The following is a 19,878-nucleotide window of genomic DNA, read 5'->3' on the forward strand; positions in this document are numbered from 1 at the left end:
TTTCAGAGGAAAACCAATATTTTAAAACCCACCTTATTTTATGAGCTATCAAGGAATACGAGAATTCCACTACGACCAAGGATTTAAAATTCTACGAATAAAACCCAAGCTCAATTATGAGAAAAGATGAGAATTACGATTAAAAAATTTACACCACGAATAGCTTACAAAGATTTATCACGAAAATGAATAAGCGACCAAGCGAATACGTAAGCGAATAAATAAACGAACCAAGGCCATACAAATCCCATACAAGTTAATTAGCAATAAATTATCCAAGCTAGCTAAATAAATTAAGAACTAAGTGAAAGACAACATTCCTTAAAATAAGGATTCATATTTTATAATTAAAATGCCTAGTCAAGTGTGGTGTGCAAGCTAAGACCTCGGTTGAATTGGAAGCATCTCATTGAACATACCTTATATATACACAATACATATCACAATATCACCCAATACTTCCAAAGAAAACCAAGCCAAGCAACTCTCTCTCTCTCTCTCTCTCTCTCTCTCTCTCTTCAAGAACACAATGCTGATTTTTAAGAACAAGGAGGAAAGAAAAATTCAAAATTCACATTATAATCATTCAAAAATCACCAAATTTTTACCAACCCTACTTCATATCATGGGTAAGTCACGTACCAAATTTGAAGCCCATCCATGAAGTTTTCAATTTTATAAAAATGTGTGAAGTTGAGAGTGAATAGTAACTCCGAAAATCACTATTTTTTTTTGATTTTTCATGGAAGTTTAAGGCTCCTAAACCTAGACCAAGGCCTCACCAAGGATATTAGGACTTTATTAATGTTAGGAGCAATTGATGATATCGAGCTGAAACTATCAGAAGTTCATTTCAGAACTTACATCGACGGATGATGATAACATCGACGGATGTTGATAATCGACGAATAATGATATCAATGGATGATGATGTCAACGGATGATGAAATTAATATTTGTCACATCAGTTAATCTTCGAGAAGGAAAAGGAAACAGGAACTCAAGGCGGTGAAGGACTTTATCTCAGAAGCAATTGTTTAGGTTTCCTTGTTGTTGATAGAATATGATTCCTTATGCATTGTGTAGTTGTGCTCTATATAAAGCACATATTAGGTTCTTGTTATAAATATTGCGACATTATTATATCTTTCACATAACCTAGCAGCTCTCAAGGATATTTGTTCATCATTTCGAGAAAGTACGTTTGTAGTAAGTTTTTATCAGTTAATAGAATAACTGTTGATTCTGTTGAAGCTTTGTCGAATTGATTATATTAACTATATTCACCCCCCTCTACAGTTGATTAAGGGCCTAACAATTGGTATCAGAGCTTACTGTTAACGTACAAACAGTTTAATATCTATGTCAGACAAAGAAGAAGAAACACAGAATCCGAATCCAAAGCCACCAACCCCAGCCTCATCACAAATAAGCAGCAACATGAGTAGGTATGAAGCAATCAAGGTGCCTATCCTGAAGATACATGAATATCCCATCTGGAAAGTCAGGATGGCCATGTGCTTGGAAGCCACAAATCCTGAATATCTGAATAGGATCTATGATGGTCCTCATAGACCAATGAAGGTAGTTGTTTCACTTGCAGGAGAACCAGAGAAGATGATAGACAAAAACAGGAAGGACTACTCTCCTGAAGATATCTCATCTATCATGAAGGATGCTAAGGTCAGACACATCCTGCACAGCAGTCTTGATAGTGTTATATCCAATAGATTCATTGGATGTAAGACATCAAAAGAGATATGGGGTTCTTTAGAAGTAAAGTGTCAAGGTACAACTGCTATCAAGAAGAACAAGAGGACAGTACTTACTCAAGAATATGAGCACTTTGACTCAAGGTACAATGAGTCCTTAACTGAGATCTATGACAGATTTCAGAAGTTTCTGAATGACTTATCCCTTGTCAATAAAGAATATAATTTGGAGGACTCAAACCTAAAGTTCCTACTTGCTCTCCCTGAAAAGTGGGATTTCAAAGTCACATCAATAAGGGATAACTATCAACTTGATAAAATACCTCTAGATGAGATCTAAGGAGTTCTGAAAACTCATGACTAAAGATGGAGCAAAGAAGCAAGAGGAAAGGATCTCAATCTAGACCAGTTGCACTCAAGGTTGAAGAGAAGCCAAATGAGAAAGCTAGGAGGAAAAGCTACTCAAAAGGGAAAGCCATGATTGCAAAGTAAGATACTGAATCATCAAATTCTGATGATGACTCAAATACTGATACTGAATCAGATATTGATAGTGATCATAACAACAATGAAGATATGGAATAAATGGCTGCCATACTGGTTAAAAGCTTCAAGAAGATGGTTTACAAAAACTTCAGAAAAGGGAGAAGATTTTCTAGAAAAGGTTCCAGTTCCTCAAACTCTGATAGGGGAACAACATGAGAAATACTGATGGGAAGGAATCAAGATCTGGAAAACTTGAAAAGTTAAAAGAGAGATGTTACAACTATGATGGAATTGGACACTTTGCAACTGACTGCAGAAAACCCAGAGCTGAGAAGAAACAAGCCTTGATCTCAAGAAAGAGAAATTGGGATGATTCATCAGATTCATATGATGGAGTCAATTATGTTCTCATGAAAAAAGTTGATGTCGAGGATGACAATGCTGAATTAAAGGTACCTCAAACTACTCTTGCTTTTGATACTGATGATATCTATGAATTAAGATTATTTCTTAAGTCTCTGCATGTTAGTTTTAGGGATCAAACCTTAAAGAATAATAGAATCAAGAGTGAAAACTCTGTGTTAAATAAAAGGAATGATCACCTAGAAATTGAGTTGCTTTCCATGCTAGAAATTCAAAAAGAAAGAGATAATGATGTTTATGTTAAGGAAAAATTGCTAGAAAAACATGCTTATCTAGAGAAGGAGCTAGCAAAAGAAAGAGAAGTCATTAAACTTTGGACTAACTCAGGAAAATCAACTCAGGAAATTCTAGAGAATGGTTGTTGGGGATCAGGATAGGATATTCATCTAGATAATTTTGACATGATCAATTAAAACTAGTCCATATTTCCATAATGAACAAGTTGGGGGAGATTTTTAGGAGTAATTGATGATATCAAGCTGAAACTATCAGAAGTTCATTTCAGAACTTACATCGACGGATGATGATGACATCGACGGATGTTGATAATCGACGAATAATGATATCAACATATGATGATGTCAATGGATGATGGAATCAGTATTTGTCACATCATTTGATCTTCGAGAAGGAAAAGGAAACATGAACTCAATACGGTGAAGGACTTTATCTCAGAAGCAATTATTTAGGTTTCCTTGTTGATGATAGAATAGGAATTCATTATACATTATGTAGCTGTGCTCTATATAAAGCACAAATTAGGTTCACACTATAAGAATTGCGACATTGTTATATCTTTTACATAACTTAGCAACTCTCAAGGATATTTGTTCATCCTTTCGAGAGAGTATGCTTGTAATAAGTCTTTAATAGTTAATATACAAACTATTGATTCTGTTGAAATTTTGTCGAATTGATTGTATTAACTGTATTCACCCCCCTCTACAGTTAATTAAGGGCCTAACAATTAAGTATTAACAAAATTCAAGGAAGGTATAAACATCATCCACCCTTTAATTTACTTGAGTTATAAGATTGAGTTTGAGTTATGTTTAAGTACATGTTGATTCATTGAATTTGGATTGTAAAAAGTTGGGTTTTGATGGTTGATTGTTCTGGATTGATATTGGTGATGATTTCATATAGTTTAGGGACTAATCTTGCAAGAAATATGAAGGAATTAGTGTTTGAGTTGTTGCCAATGAAATTAACGTAGTTAAAATTGGGAATCGTTACGCGTATAGCTGTCGTAATATCTGTTTGTATTGAGAACTATTTTAAGCTATAAATATGAACTTTAAACTTAATATTTTTAAACCCTACTGGACATGGAAGCGCAAGCCATTCCACCCGTACTCCAGTTTAAAGGACTTGTTTTCTAGTTTGTAACCATATAAAAATCATGCCGAGAAGATTTACGGATTAGGAGAAAAGTTTGTTTTAATGAACGTAGTCGAGAAAACTAAACTGCTACCTAGTGCTGACTTTGAGGGTATAATTGAGGCCCTTAAACATTGTTTAAAATCATGAAAATTGGTCAGTAGCTTACTTATACAGTGAGGAAGCCTTCTTAAAAATTTAGGCTAAAAAATGTTAATATTTCAATTTTATAAAAATGTAGGAGTGAAGGTCGCGCAAGGAGAGAACCCCAAAAATAAGCGCAACTAGCCACTGCCATCAAACTGATGCTTCGGGATTTTCACCCCTGTTCCCAGAAAACTATTTTCAAGTAATCTGTTCTAATTTTTTTCTATATCGCGCATGCAAAGACAGTGCGTCAATTGTGAGCCATGGAGAATACCAGCTTTTAGACCACACTTAAAATATTGTCATAACCTGTCTTCCTGCAGGTGAAAGCTCTCACAATGGAATCAAACATGAAAGACCATTCCCTCCTCAAATGCTTCTTGTTCAAGTTGTCAAGGTTGATCCTATCACTGTAGTTGATAAAGTCCATGAATTCGGCTAGTTCTTGTTGAGTAGGCACCTCCACCAAGTTGTCAGTAGGAATGCCCAAATCCAGGTTGACAACATTGTCAGTAAATTCAACCTGTTGGCCCTGAATTGAGCAGTTAACCACCATGGATACAGATTGGTTCTCATGCACAATTGTCCTAACCACAACTAGGTACAGAATTTGATTTGCAGTTAGAGCACATGCAAAGTATGTCTCGGATAGAAACTTGACAAAGCTCTTGAAATTGTTAGGAGCTTGGTTTGCATCTGTAAAAGCCAGGTAATTGGTTCCATCTTTAGGTATAGTAGCTCTAACATTTTTTGATACCATTTGAAGTGTTTGAATTTGAGTAAGTAAGAGATATGAAGAAAAAAGAGTTCGAAAAGAGAGAATGGTTAAGATTTGTAAAAATTAGGTCACTTGAGATCTCGAAAGCGTAAAGAGGGGTTATGTCGAGATGTCTGGGTATTTATAGAAAAAGGTAAATGACTTGTCGAGAAGTATAAATAAACGTTTGGGATTTTCTTATCGAGAAGTCACATGTGAGAAAAGATACATATCGAGTCACTTTGCTGACTCTTATCGAGAACTAAATAGTGACTTATTGAGATGTCAAATAAGTACCTAGTTTGTCCTGAATGGACTGAATTTTTCCAATTTTTATTTAAATAAATCAAAATAAAATTAAAATTATTTTATATCAAAAGTATTTTACTAAAATAATTTATTGAATTAAATTATTTCAGTTCTGAGTTATCGAGAAATCTAAAAATAGATACTTGTAGGGAACTATATTAATTAACATATCGAGACCTCTACAATGACCTATCCAGAAGTCGTAATAAGGCTTGTCGAGAAGTCCTTCGAGAAGTCATGAAAATAACTTATCGAGAATTCAATCAAGAAGTCTCAAAATGACTTGTTGAGATGTCAATTAGACTTATCGAGAACTCAGTTTTTTATATACTTTTGTTGCTTTTGGTTATGCCTTATGCTAATTTTACATATTGAGAAAGTAAATAAATAGTTAAACACTTTTCTTAGAATTTGAGAATATCCATGCTAAATTTTGAATATTGAAAAATAAATATACAGAGAGTTCTCTAATCTTTATAACTCATATTCCAGTTAATTTCCAATTAAATGAAATTAGTTTTGATTCATTAGAAATTAATCTGCTGTAACATATTTGTTGAGTTCTTGCCTTTAGGATGAAGAATATAACATTCCAATTTCACCAACAAGTCTAGTGAAAGTTGCTTCATCCAAAGGTTTAGTGAAAATATCAGCTAATTATTTTATTGTTGGAACAAAAATAAGTTCAATAGTACCATTTGCAGCATGTTCTCTAATAAATTGTACCTTACATCAATGTGCTTTATTTTAGAATGATTTACTAGATTAGCAACAATAAATATAGCACAATTATTGTCATACATAATTAGAATTTTGTGTAACACTAGGCCATAATCTATTAGCTGATTTCTAATCCAAAGCACTTGAGCACAACAACTTTCAGCAGCTATATATTCAGCCTCAACTGTGGAAGTTGACACAAATTTATATTTCTTACTATACCAGGATACAAGTCTTTGTCCAAGAAATTGACAGCTTCCACTAGTGCTCTTTCTGTTAACCCTGCGTCCAACAAAATCTGTATCTGTGTATCCAACAGCTTCAAATCCAGTTCCCTTGGGATACCACAATCCCAAGTTTGGTGCTCCCTTTAAGTATCTGAATATTCTTTTCACAACCATCAAATGTGATTCCTTTAGATTGGCTTGAAATCTTGCACACAGATATGTTGCAAACATAATATCTAGTCTACTAGCAATCAAATATAACAAAGATCCAATCATTCCTCTATAACCTGAAATATATACACTTTTACCTTTCTTATCTTCATCTAACTTTGTAGCTGTAGACAAAGGTGTTGATGTAGGTGAACAATCAACCATTCCAAACTTCTTCAATAAATCTTTAACATACTTGGTTTGGATGATGAAGATTCCATCACTTATTTGACTGACTTGAAGTCCAAAAAAGTAACTTAATTCTCCCATCATACTCATTTCATATTCACTCTGCATGAGTCTTGAAAATCTTTGACATAGTTTTTCATTAGTAGAACCAAAAATGATACCATCCACATAGATTTGAACTAGGATCATATCACCACCATGCTAATTGTAAAATAGAGTCTTGTCAATTGTTCTTCTAGTGAATCCATGTTTAAAAAAAAATTCTGACAGAGTGTCATACCAAGCTCTAGGTGCTTGATTTAATCCATAGAGAGCCTTGAGAAGTTGGTAGACCAAATCTGGAACTTCTGGATCTTCAAAGCCAGGTGGCTGTTGCACATAAATCTCTTCTTCCAACTCACCATTTAGGAATGCACTCTTTACATCCATTTGATATACTTTATAGTTTAAGTGTGCAAAAAATGCATGAAAGATCCTTATTGCTTCAAGTCTTGCAAATGGAGTAAAAGTTTCATCATAATCAATTCCTTCTTCATGTGAGTAGCCTTTTGCAACCAACCTTGCTTTATTTCTTGTTACAATTCCATTTTCATTCATTTTGTTCCTGTACACCCATTTTGTTCAAATTATACTTATGTTCTTTGGTGCAGGAACTGAAGGGTTTCGAGCACATAAACGCAACAGAAACGATGTTAAATTAAATTAAAACCAGAACAAAATCAAAACCCCACGCAAGATCCATGCGAAAATAGATATTTAATTCATAATAAGAATATTTACCTTAAAGAAGCTTTAAGAATTCATTAATGGAGTATTAATGGAGTTCCAAACCTTGTTGAATCACCACGTATCCCGCTCTCGCGATCTACGCTCTACGGTATCCACACGAACGCTTTTCTTGAAGGACTGATGTGTACTAGTACCCAAAACTCCATCTCTGCATCTCTTCCTCTTTCTCCTTGAACGGCTAGGGTTTTGGAAAACCATTTATCCTTATATATAAATCAGCCCTCAAAGAGTGTATATAGAGAGAAGAACGAGTTTTCTAATTATAATCTAATTATAATTAGTACTAATCAGAAATCCAATTTATTATTTAATTAAGTCACGTTTTATTAATATATAACTTATTTCAGAATTAGTTTAAGTAATTTCTCTATTTTACTTATTTATTTAATGAAGTCATACTTAATTAATATCTTAAATAAAACAAATTACTTATTTAATTTAAATTCATAATTTAAATTATTTATCCTTCAAGCGTTGTTTGTGTGTGACCCTGTAGGTTATTATTACATTAGAAATAATTTAATCTCATATTAAAATTATAAACAATAAGAGGCATCTAGTAATACATCATTGCTACCCAAGTAATAATAATAAAATTGGTAATTCGATTAAACCTTTCATGATAATGTACAATGTAATATAATCCCTTTAACCAAATATTATAGATTAAACTAGAGGCATGTAATGTGTCATCCTCATCATAGTTTAATCCAAGTTTCTTTTATCAATGAGTAGACTATCATATCAAATCAACATTTGAGCGTGGCCACGCATTTCATAGTCTAGCTCACACAAGAGGCCAATAATATCACTCCTAAAATAGGAGGGTTAAATCACATATAGAGCATTCATATTTATCATACGATTCATAATATACCCAATGCCCACTTTTATCATTACCCGGTCAAATATAACTTTTAATGGAATCAAAGTATATTAATTCTCGTATAGAAATATAATGACTTCAGGTCTAAGGACCATTACATCATTATCACAGTAACAATAACTTATGACACTATAAACATATAGTATCTCACAACGGGTCACTGTGAAGATTCTGACAGAGTGTCATACCAAGCTCTAGGTGCTTGCTTTAATCCATAGAGAGCCTTGAGAAGTTGGTAGACAAAATCTGGAAATTCTGGATCTTCAAAGCCAGGTGGCTGTTGCACATAAACATCTTCTTCCAACTCACCATTTAGGAATGCACTCTTTACAACCATTTAATACACTTTAAAGTTTGAGTGTGTAACAAATGCAAGAAAGATCGTTATTGCTTCAAGTCTTGTAACTGGAGCAAAAGTTTCATCATAATCAATTCCTTCTTCCTGGTGAGTAACCTTTTGCAACCAACCTTGCTTTTTTTTGTTATAATTCCATTTTTATCCATTTTGTTCCTGTACACCCACTTTGTTCCAATTATACTTCTGTTCTTTGGTGCAAGAACCAATTTCCAAACTTTGTTTCTTTCAAACTGATTTAGCTCTTCTTGCATAGCAGATATCCATTCAGGATCAAGTAGAGCTTCCACAATTTTCTTAGGCTTAATTTGCGAAAGAAAGCATACATGTAGGCGTTCATTAGCAGTTGCACTTCTAGTTCTCACTCCAGCATTTTGGATCACCAATAATTGATTCTGTTGTGTGAATCATATCCCATTTTCTTGTATGAGTTTGTTGATTTGAATTTTCAGCATTTTCTTCACCATTGGCATGACTTGCAGAACTTTCTCCTCTTTCTCCCCCTGAATTTGTGCTATCAAATTCAGGTGTTTAAGTTGAGATTCCATTCGCATGATTCAATTGCTCAATTGACTCTTCTTTCATTCTGTTACTTGTGTTGACTTCAGTTTTATCTTCAGAATCACTATCAATGTTGAGATTTTCAAACTATAGGGCTTCAGATTCATTTTCATCAAAGCATTCCAAGCCTGGACACTTGTCATCATCAAAAGTCACATATGTGCATTCCATAATTTTCTTTTGTTCAATTACATAGACTTTGTTTATAGTTCTCTCCAATAAATATCCCATAAAAATTGTTTCAAAAACTTTAGAGTCAATTTTTTCCACATATTCAGAGTTGTCTTTTGGAATATAGAACTTGCTTCCAAACACATGCAAATGCTTCACAATAGGATTCCTTTTTGATAAGATTGAGTATGGTGATTTGCTAAGATTTTTGTTGATGAGATATTTGTTTTGAGTGTAGCATGCAATATTGACAGCTTCTTCCCAAAAACTTATTGGCAAATTGGCATCTTGCAGCATTGTTCTAGCAGCTTCAACCAAAGTTCTGTTCTTTCTTTTAACTAACCTATTTTTCTGAGGTGTTCTAGATGCTGAGAATTCTCGAACAATACCCTTGTCTTTGAAGAATTCAGTTAAGATTACGTTTCTGAATTCTGTGCCATTATCACTCCTCAATCTCTTCACACAATTTTGATCTTCATCCTGCTTCTCAATCTTCTTGATGTGTTCAATAATGATGTGTGGAGTTTCATCCTTAGAATGCATAAACTCTACTCATGTGTACCTTGAGAAGTCATCCACCACCACAAGTGCATATTTCTTCCTTGAAATTGATAACACATTAACTGGTCCAAATAGGTCCATGTGAATAAGATGCAAAGGTGCACTTATAGAATTCACAACTTTGCTTTTGTGACCAGACCTTTTCATCTTGCCTTTTTGACAAACCTTATAAATTTCATTCTGAGCAAACTCCAGATTTGGAATGTCTCTCACTAACATCTTTTTCACCAGAGTATTGATAGCTTTGTAATTCAAGTGAGAGAGCTTTTTGTGCCATAGCTTGCTTTTCTCAACAGATTCCTTGGTGTAGAAGCAACATATTCCATCCTTATTTGCTGAGAATAAGTCTTTAATAAACAAACTTCCTTTCCTTTCTCCTTTCAAAGCAACTTCACCAGTCTTTTTGTTGATAATTTGAGCATTCTCCTTTGTCAAATGAAACCTTGAACCCTCTATCTGTGAATTGACTGACACTCATGAGATTCACCTCAAGTCCAGCTACCAGTGCTACATCTTCAATGAAAACATTTCCAGAAACTAAATTTCCATATCCCATTGTGAATCCTTTATTGTTATCTTCAAAAGTCACCAATGGGTCAGCCATCTCCTCAAATTATGATAGCAGGGCTTTATCACATGCCATATGCCTGGAGCATCCACTGTCTATGATCCATATGAACTTCTTCTCTTTGCCCTGGACACAATGAGGATTAAGCGTGTTTAGCTACCCAAGCACTGTGGGTACTATCTTCTTGTTAACAAAATATGCAAAAGTAGAATTTGATGATTCAGAAAGAATAATGTTCAAATTTTGATTTGTAGTTTCCTTCTTAGCTGTAGACTCGGTTTTGCCTCTTTGAGATTCATTCTCAGTCTATAACAGATTGTCATTACGTTTATGTTGCAAGGAATGCAATCAAATTTATCACAGAAGGAATAGGGGTCTTCAGCCTTTGCTTCTTTGTATTTGTAGGCTCCCACTTTTGGCTCACTGACAGCCTTTTTACAAAGGTGAGTTAGATGACTTGTAGAGCCACATTTTTGACAGTGCTTCCTGGGAGAATTTGTAAAAAATGCAAAGTTGTTGCTCTTGTTCACTCCAATTTTCTCATTTGTATTCTTCTTCTTTTTTCCTATATTCTCAGTCTTAATTTCCTTGATTGGCTTCTCGGAAACTTGATTTACCATGGGCTTCTTTTCAGTTTTAGGAGTTGGAGTTGTTTCCGTGCATATCTTCCCATTGTGTTCATCTGCAAGCTCTTGCTTCATGACCAACTCAACTTCAGTGAAATTGAATTCATATGCCTTGAATCAAGGTGCATCAACTTTTCTCAGCATAACCGGGACATCTTGATTTGTAATTGTCTTTCCTTTGTCACCTTCATTTTTCTTGTTGTTGTTCAAGACATCATAGTCCAAACCAATAGCTATGTTAGCACATGGTTTGTGCTTCTCATGGTATTATCCAACCATATTATATGCATTCCTGAATGACTTCAGTTTCACCTCATTCTTCTCTAGCTTTTCCCTCAACACAGCTTCAATTTCACTTGTACACTTCAGCTTGTTCTTCAAATATTCATTTTCTTGCTTTAAAGTTTCAAGCTCAATAAGCTGTAGTTCCAAATCTTGCTTCTTAATCTCAAGCTTCTCATTTATCTTTGATAGCCTACTCACTTCCTCAGTTGCTGCCACCATGCTTGTGTGGATATGAAACATACCTACACTCATCTTTTCAACAGTTTATTTATATTGACTTTCATCTAAATCAATAGTGGTTAGAGTTGGTACCTCTGAATTTGAAGTGGATGATTCTCCATGCTCAAGAGCCATGAAAGCATAATTTCCAAATTCTTCCTTTTCATTATCTTCATCAGTGTCATCCTAACTCTTTCCTTCAGCTATATAAGTTTTTCCCTGTTGTTTCTTCAAGAGAGCTTTATACTTTACTTCCAACTCCAAATAGGCTTTATCCTTCTTCACTTTCTTTGGCTTCCTGCACTCAGTAGCAAAGTGACCCAACTCACCATATTTGAAGCACCTTATCATTAATCTGTCAACAGATCCAATTTTGTAACCACCTTTGCTAGCTGAGTTGTACTGAGTCTTTGGTTTCCAATTGTTGCTATTGGAGTACTGTCCCTTGTTTCTGAAAAATCTTGGCTTTTTGACCCTAATGTTGGAAAATTTCTAGCAAGGTATGCCATAGATTGGTCTATCTCATCTAGCTCATCAAGGTTATAGTACTTATCTTCCTCTAGCTCTAAAACAACTTGTTTTTGAGGTCCTTTTTTATTTTGCCTCACAGCTTGAATGACTGGAGTTTGTGCATCTTGTTCATCTTCACTTGCTTCACTGTCATTAACAACCAAGGCACTAGATCCATAAACTAAAGTCCTTGATTTGACCTTAATGACTTTTTTTATAATATTTCAAGTTCATATGTCTTCAAGATTCCATACAACACCTCTAATGTCATTCTGCTCAAGTCTCTTCCTTCTCTTATGGCTGATATCTTCTGTTTAAGGTGGTTAGAAAGAGCTAGCAATAACTTTAGGTTCACCTCCTCAGCTTCATAATACTTATCATGAAGTTGCAAGTCATTTATCAATTTGTTAAACCTTTCAAAAACTTCAGTAATTCCTTCTTTAGGCTTTGCCATAAAACCCTCATACTAAGACACCGGTATCCTCCTTTGATTTGACCTAACTTCCTGTGTTCCCTCACACAGAATCTTTATTTTCTCTTAGATCTATTTGGTTGTGTCACAGTTGACATTGTTGTTGTACATCACATTTTCGAGTGACTCTATCAGAATTAATTACAAGCCACTATCCAGAGAGACTTTCTCTTTTTCAGTTTTAGTGTATTTTGAGGGTTCTTTAGGGGAATAATGAGATGGGATGAGCATGTCTCCATTTATGGATTCCTCAACCCTTTCCATGAGAGTGAAATGGTCATTCTTGAGAATCTGGATATATAATGGGTTGGCCGTCCTTATAAAGAACATTATCTTTTTCCATAGTGTATAGTTGGCTCTATCAAAGGCTGGTATCTTGATGCTACTCAACTTCTGTGCACTCATTCTTTCAAAATCTTTATCTATTTTCTTTCAGATTGCTCTGATACCACTTGTTAGATATTGAGTACAACACAGGCGGGGGGGGGGGGGGGTGAATGTATTTTCTTAATTTTTAGCCTTTTTAAAACTTTTTGGGATATGATTAACAAAGCAGTTTATGATTGTAGAGATATAGTGTTAGCAGAATTAAAACAACAAGCACAACAAACACAATATTTCAAAACTCACTTAATTTGTATTAATTAAGTTTATCTTGATACAAATTCTATGTTCTTAAATCTATAAGAACTCAGCTTCTTTCTTGAGAGAGTACAAGAAAATTTAGATCTGTTATGTTACAACTAACAGCAAAGGGCTAGTGTTTACTTTATAGATGAGTAAACACAGGTTTACACAACATGCAATAAGATGTACTAAACCCTTTTCTAAGCTATCTCTGAATCTTTCTATTTTTGGCTTAATAAATCTTTGCAAATTTTGTAGGTCTATGACCCTCTCTTATCATTTAATCTTGGCCCTTGATCTTGCACTCTTCAAGCTGCTTTTGTAGAATTTCCAATCTAAGTGAATAAATATTTTGTTGATTGATTATCTTGAATCTTTAACTTGTCTGTATTACTGTATTTGAGGCTCCTATTGAGATCTCCAGTTTGTTCTACAGAGAAGTGACATCTCGATATGTATAATGACTTATCGAGATCTTTGAGTTCTCTATAACTGTATTTGACTTGTCGAGTTCTTTGAGGTCTCTATATATGTACTTGACTTGTCGAGGTCTCTAGATCTCTATATGTAGAAATGACTTGTCGATATCTCTGAGATCTCTATATGCATTTTGACTTGTCGATATCTATGAGATCTTCAATAAGAAATTGAATTATCGATATCTCCAATCTTCACATCTTCACTTGACTTGTCGATATCTCTGAGTTCTCTACATGCAGAAATGACTTATCGATATCTCCAATCTTCCCATCTTCATTTGACTTGTCCATATCTCTAAGACTTTTCTATAAGCCATTTTGGACTTCTCGATAAGTCATTCTGGAGTTCTCGAATGACTTCTTAATAGAACTTGATATGTGACTTGTCGATATCTTGACTTAGAACATTTTTCATAAAATAGATTTATTCAACTCCAAGCTTCTACATCTTTTCTCTGAGGCATGATCTTTGCTTGATCTTCTTCCAGAGTTTATTCTTAGGCTTGAAACTGTTTACAGAAAAATACTCTAGTCTAATATTTTAACCTTTTTACACACTCAAGAAATACAATATATAATACAAATTTAGACTATCATACAACTAAATCTCAGGGTTGTCAATGTGATTTAGTCTTGTTAATATACAGGCATGTCTTGCACAACACCAATCTAAGTGAATAGATCATTTGTTGATTGATAATCTTGAATCTTTAACTTGTCTGTATTATTGTATTTGAGGTTCATATGGAGATCTCCATATTTTTCTATAGAGAAGTGACGTCTCGATATGTATAATTACTTATCGAGATCTCTGAGTTCTCTATAACTGTATTTGACTTGTCGAGGTCTCTGAGTTCTCTATACGTGTACGTGACTTATCGAGGTCTCTAGATCTCTACATATAGAAATGACTTGTCGATATCTCTGAGATCTCTATATACATTTTGACTTTTCGATATCTTTGAGATCTCTAATAAGAAATTGACTTGTCAATATCTCCAATCTTCACATCTTCATTTGACTTGTTGATATCTCTGAGTTCTCTACATACAGAAGTGACTTGTCAATATCTCCAATATTCACATCTTCATTTGACTTGTCGATATCTCTTAGACTTCTCTATAAGCTATTTTGGACTTCTCGATAAGTCATTCTGGATTTCTTTAATGAATTCTATCTATAACTTGATCTGTGACTTGTTGATATCTTGACTTGAACATTTTTCATAAAACAGATTTATTCAACTCTAAGCTTCTACATCTTTTCTCTGAGGCATGATCTTTGCTTGATCTTCTTCCAGAGTTTATTCTTAGGCTTGAAACAATTTACAGAAAAATACTCCAGTATAATCTTTTAACCTTTTTACAGACTCAAGAAATACAATATATGATATAGATTTAGACTATCATACAACTAAATCTCAGGGTTTTCAATTTGATTTAGTCTTGTTATTATATATGCATGTCTTGCACAACAAATTTTATGAAAAAATTAACCTAATTATCTGATTGATTATTATAGACGGTGAGAATTTCATTATATATTTGGATCTTTTTAGATGTCATATAATTATTTGATTATTGTAGATGGTGAGAGTTCAGTTGATTAGCTAAAATAATGATCAGGGCTTGCTCTGATACTATCAAATCGGGGAACCACGTAAAATATATATTTAGAAGCACAATTTTTTTATTCAAGGACATAATTTTTTTTTTGAAATATAATAATGCCTCTAACAATTTTATAGTTCAGTTGAAAATTTGTTGTCGAAGTCAAGAAGGTTATCAAGATACTCCCTCCATCTCATTTAAATAGTCCACTTTGCAAAACAAAAATTTCCCAAAATATTTTTCATGTTCTTTAATCCATGTAAAATTTATACTTTCTCATTATTGTTCATGTATAGAAAAAATATAATTTATTTTATGATTTTTGTGTGTGTATATATAAGTGTGTACATTTACTTAGGTGGTATTTGTGGTGCCCCAAAACCCGGGGTCAGGAGTCTCGGAAGCCACGCTATCTAAACTTACACAACTCACACTACGATAAGTAAATACTCACGCTTCACGACCCCACACTTAATACACACACACTACATGTTATTATCTTGGAAACGAACCATCATTACTAGAGAAATTTTATTACAACCCAAATATAATTAGTCTTATCGGGGGTGACCTTTAAGTAAGGTTAATCCGCCGGCCGAATATACGTTTCTTATTTTTTTTCTTACATAAACCATACTTATAAATAAGCTGAACTATAAACAACTGAAAACTAATCCAGCTTATTCCGACTACCTGAGGTACTGCACCAAACAATCTACAGAATAGCTGGCCATTTCCTACCCGTTTCCTGGCTGTGGTTCTCATGGCAGGCATCTTGATTCACTGCTGTGTTGTGTCAATTTAAGAAAACAAGTGTGAGCTAAGATGCTCAGCATAATAATATACAGTATGAAAATGACTGTATAATAACATCATATATTATATATATGTTTTATTTAAAAGTAGATTTCTTGGTGTCCCACACCTTCTTATGAAAACAATTCTTTTAAGGGGGTTTTATAACCTGCGAATACCTTAATAGTAATCCCAGCACCTAGGCTTGGGTTACAGTATTGCATATCCATTCCAATTGGAAGATTTTGGACATCTCACAGGAGCCACCGCATACGATGATCAGTCGTCCTACGGAAAGTAACCTTCTTTACTAGTAAAAGGACGAATATCGTCATCTCTCGGGTATCACCCTGGCCGCATTCGGGCTACGTGTCCCATTTTCGGGTATACACATACTTCACAAGTTCCTGAGTACACAAAGTACCTTCGCCTGCGGTACATTTGGTAGCCCATCCAGCACACGTAGTACCAGAGTCTACCCCTCCATTGTCCTTTAACATAATTCTATCAATCTCGGGAACTTGAACCACATCGAAGTTCCCCAAGCGTTTTGCTTGTTGATAGATAGTTTATCTTTTTAAAATATAAGTGTATATATATGTATATACGTACTTCCGAGAATTTCGGAGGAAGTACTAGGGATGTGTGTTGACCGTTGTCAACAGATAATTAATAAGGGGAAAAGTTTCTTCTTGAAACTATAGTCAATATAATAATAAGTCGGTATAATATTCACCGACGATCTGAAATTATTCGAATGGTACTTCTAAATCAAAAGTTATATCAGGATCTATGATCTTTAAATCAATAACAATCCTTAATAAATAATCATTAATTAAATAGTAGTTTATAAATAATTAAATGATAATTGATATTAATCATACCTCGAATGAGTTATTCTTTTAAAAGATTTATTTAAATAGTATTCCTCAACTAGTTTGTGTTTACATAATTAATAATCTATAATGATTAATCGGGTTTGAAATAAATAAACGTTGAAGTATACTATTCCTATAATAAAGGAATACATATATAATATTTAATATCTGAATCAATAAAATATAGTTGTAAATCTTTGCTCCTGAATTATAATCTAATATACATGTGCTTATTATAGGATATTCGACGCTGTGCATCCATTTTAGAGATATATTTTTAATGGACCGAGAATTAGTAATTTTATGAAGTCATGGTATTGACTATTTATGTTTTGCTTAAAACCATTTTGGAAAGAACAATTTTCAAAATTGTAATCATTGAAACTATGTTTGTGATAATAAATCATAAGTACCTATTTTTCATGTGGCAATATTTAAAAAGTATAATCTAGAATTCTAGACATGTAATAGAATATGAGCCGATAGAACTTTAGGCAGAGTTGTCCTATGTTGAGAATCCAATAGGATCCATAGAAAAGAGAGAGAAAGTGTTAAGAAAGGAAGTTATAAAGTTAGTAAAAGTATTGTGAAAAAACCCAAGGGTTGAAAAGTCAACCCGGGGTTTAGAAAGTGTTATACGTAAAATGGTACCCTGAGTTATTGCTTCAGTGATTCTGGGGACAGAATCCTTTTAAGGGGGGAAGGATGTAATATCCGGGATATATCGGGTAATTATTTTTATTTTTATTTTTATCAATAAATAAATATTCTGTGATTATTATATGAATTTTGGTGAATTATCTGTTAAGTGGTATTTGCGTTTGGATGTGTAAATATGATAGAATTTGAGTATTTTAATTTTTATATATGGTATAAATAGTAAAATTATACAGATAATCATTTGTAAATAGTAAAATTATATAATTTCCAGAGAAAAATCCTAATATTCATCGCGTTCTTCATAATCAAACGAAGATTCGAAGGCGTTATCGAACTTCGATTTGGGCGTGCAAGTAGTCGAATCGAATCTCTTGACGAGTACAATCGAGTTCTACCATCCATATCACTATAGAAACATCACGTAAATTTCTGTTTATTTTATTAAATTTGAATTTAATTAGATTAAAATTAGGACTTTTTGATTTTGATATGATTTATGTGATTTGATGATTCCCTGATGTAGAACATGACGTGCCATTCATTTTCATATATGATACTTCAAATTTAGAGCCCTATAACATGTGTAAATGATGGTTTGATTATTGATAATTCGAAATTTGGGTTTAAAACCTTTGAATGTTCCTGATTAGAATTCGGGGGATTTTGATTGATTAATTATGGGATGAAATTGAGTATGCCAGAGTGTTTATCATGTTGAAAGGAATCTGTTCATGTAATTAGATCGAGTAAATAACCCCGTTTTCGCTTGACGGATTTTGGAAATAAAGTTCGCCGCCTGCGAACTTCGGTTGCAAATCACCGCCAAGAAAAGAGTTATTTGAAGAATATAATTGCAGAGACAAATTCCTAGGAAGGCACCCTTTAATTCTGCACAAGTTGAGCGTATTCTGAGCACGGGGATAGGATTCCGGTGGAAAACCGGCGAGCTCGTCGGAGAAGACGACGGGGGGAGAAGAAATTGCAATTTTACCCCTGTCGTTTCTCCAAGTTTCAGTTTTAGTACCTAACTTTGCAAACCTTACACTTTTAAAATTACGATCAAAAGTTTCAAAACCATACACTTTACCCCTTGGAATTTCTATTTTTAAAAATTATTTTTATTTATTTATTTTAATTCCAAAAATACTTTAAAATTATTTAAAAATTTAGGAATAAATCTAAATTATTTAATTGATTAATCTTGATTAATATTTAATTAATTAATTAGTTAATGAATTTAAATATTAATTGATTAATTAATTTAATTAGTTGTTAATTAATTTTAATTGATTATTTAATTTGGGTTTAATTATTTCTTTGATTGAAAAATTCTGAAAAATAGTTTTGAGCTTTAAAATATTATTTTAAATTTTTTTCAAGGCTCGATAATTGTTATAAAATGATTTTTAAAGCTAGATTCGGGAAATCGAACCCTGTTATTTGTTTTTAAATGATTCAATGACCGGTTTTAATTCCGAAAAATGTTTAAAAAATTATATTAAATCTCCGAAAAATCATTTTAACATCAAATCTTCTCTGGAAAAGTATTTTCATCGAATATCTAACGTGCTATGTGTTATATGTGATCTGATTGATGTGTTATATGGCTATGTGTTTATTGTTTGACTATTTTAGTTATAACTTTCAATCCGTAAATCAGATTTGGGTGAAACGAAGGGTAGATGAAACCTTATGACGTCTATGTGATGATTAAAATAATGTGAGATGAATATTGATAGATACTTGTGATTCCTAGCAGAGTAAGCAAGGCATAGAAAAAGGGAAGCAGGTGATCAGAAAATGGAATCGATGCGTAGAAAACAAAGCAAGTGATCAGTGAATAGAAGCGAGGCATAGAAAAAGTAGACAAGTGGTTGTTGAATATAATCCTTAGACAAGTACAAGTGAAGTTGGGATCATTTAAGATAAGGCAAGTATTTCTAAACCTTTCTCGAGATATATTGCAAATATTTCCAAACTCTCTCGTGATATATTGTTAGTGTTCAAAATAGTTCTGCCTTATATTGTAAGTACTTTGAATCATTCAGCCTTGAACCCTGTTCACATCATCTGATATTTGAGTTGTAAACCTTATTCTTTGTAAACCATCCATTGTTGATTTACCATATACTAAACCACACAAACACGATACTACTCCACAAATACATATCCACCATACACCAAACACTGGAACAACATTGCTTGAACATACAAAAACTTTTATACTTAATCATACCTTATAATATCAAAGAACTAAAACTTGTAA

Source organism: Apium graveolens, chromosome 3 (genome assembly GCF_009905375.1).
Source record: "Apium graveolens cultivar Ventura chromosome 3, ASM990537v1, whole genome shotgun sequence".
Lineage (NCBI taxonomy): Eukaryota > Viridiplantae > Streptophyta > Magnoliopsida > Apiales > Apiaceae > Apium > Apium graveolens.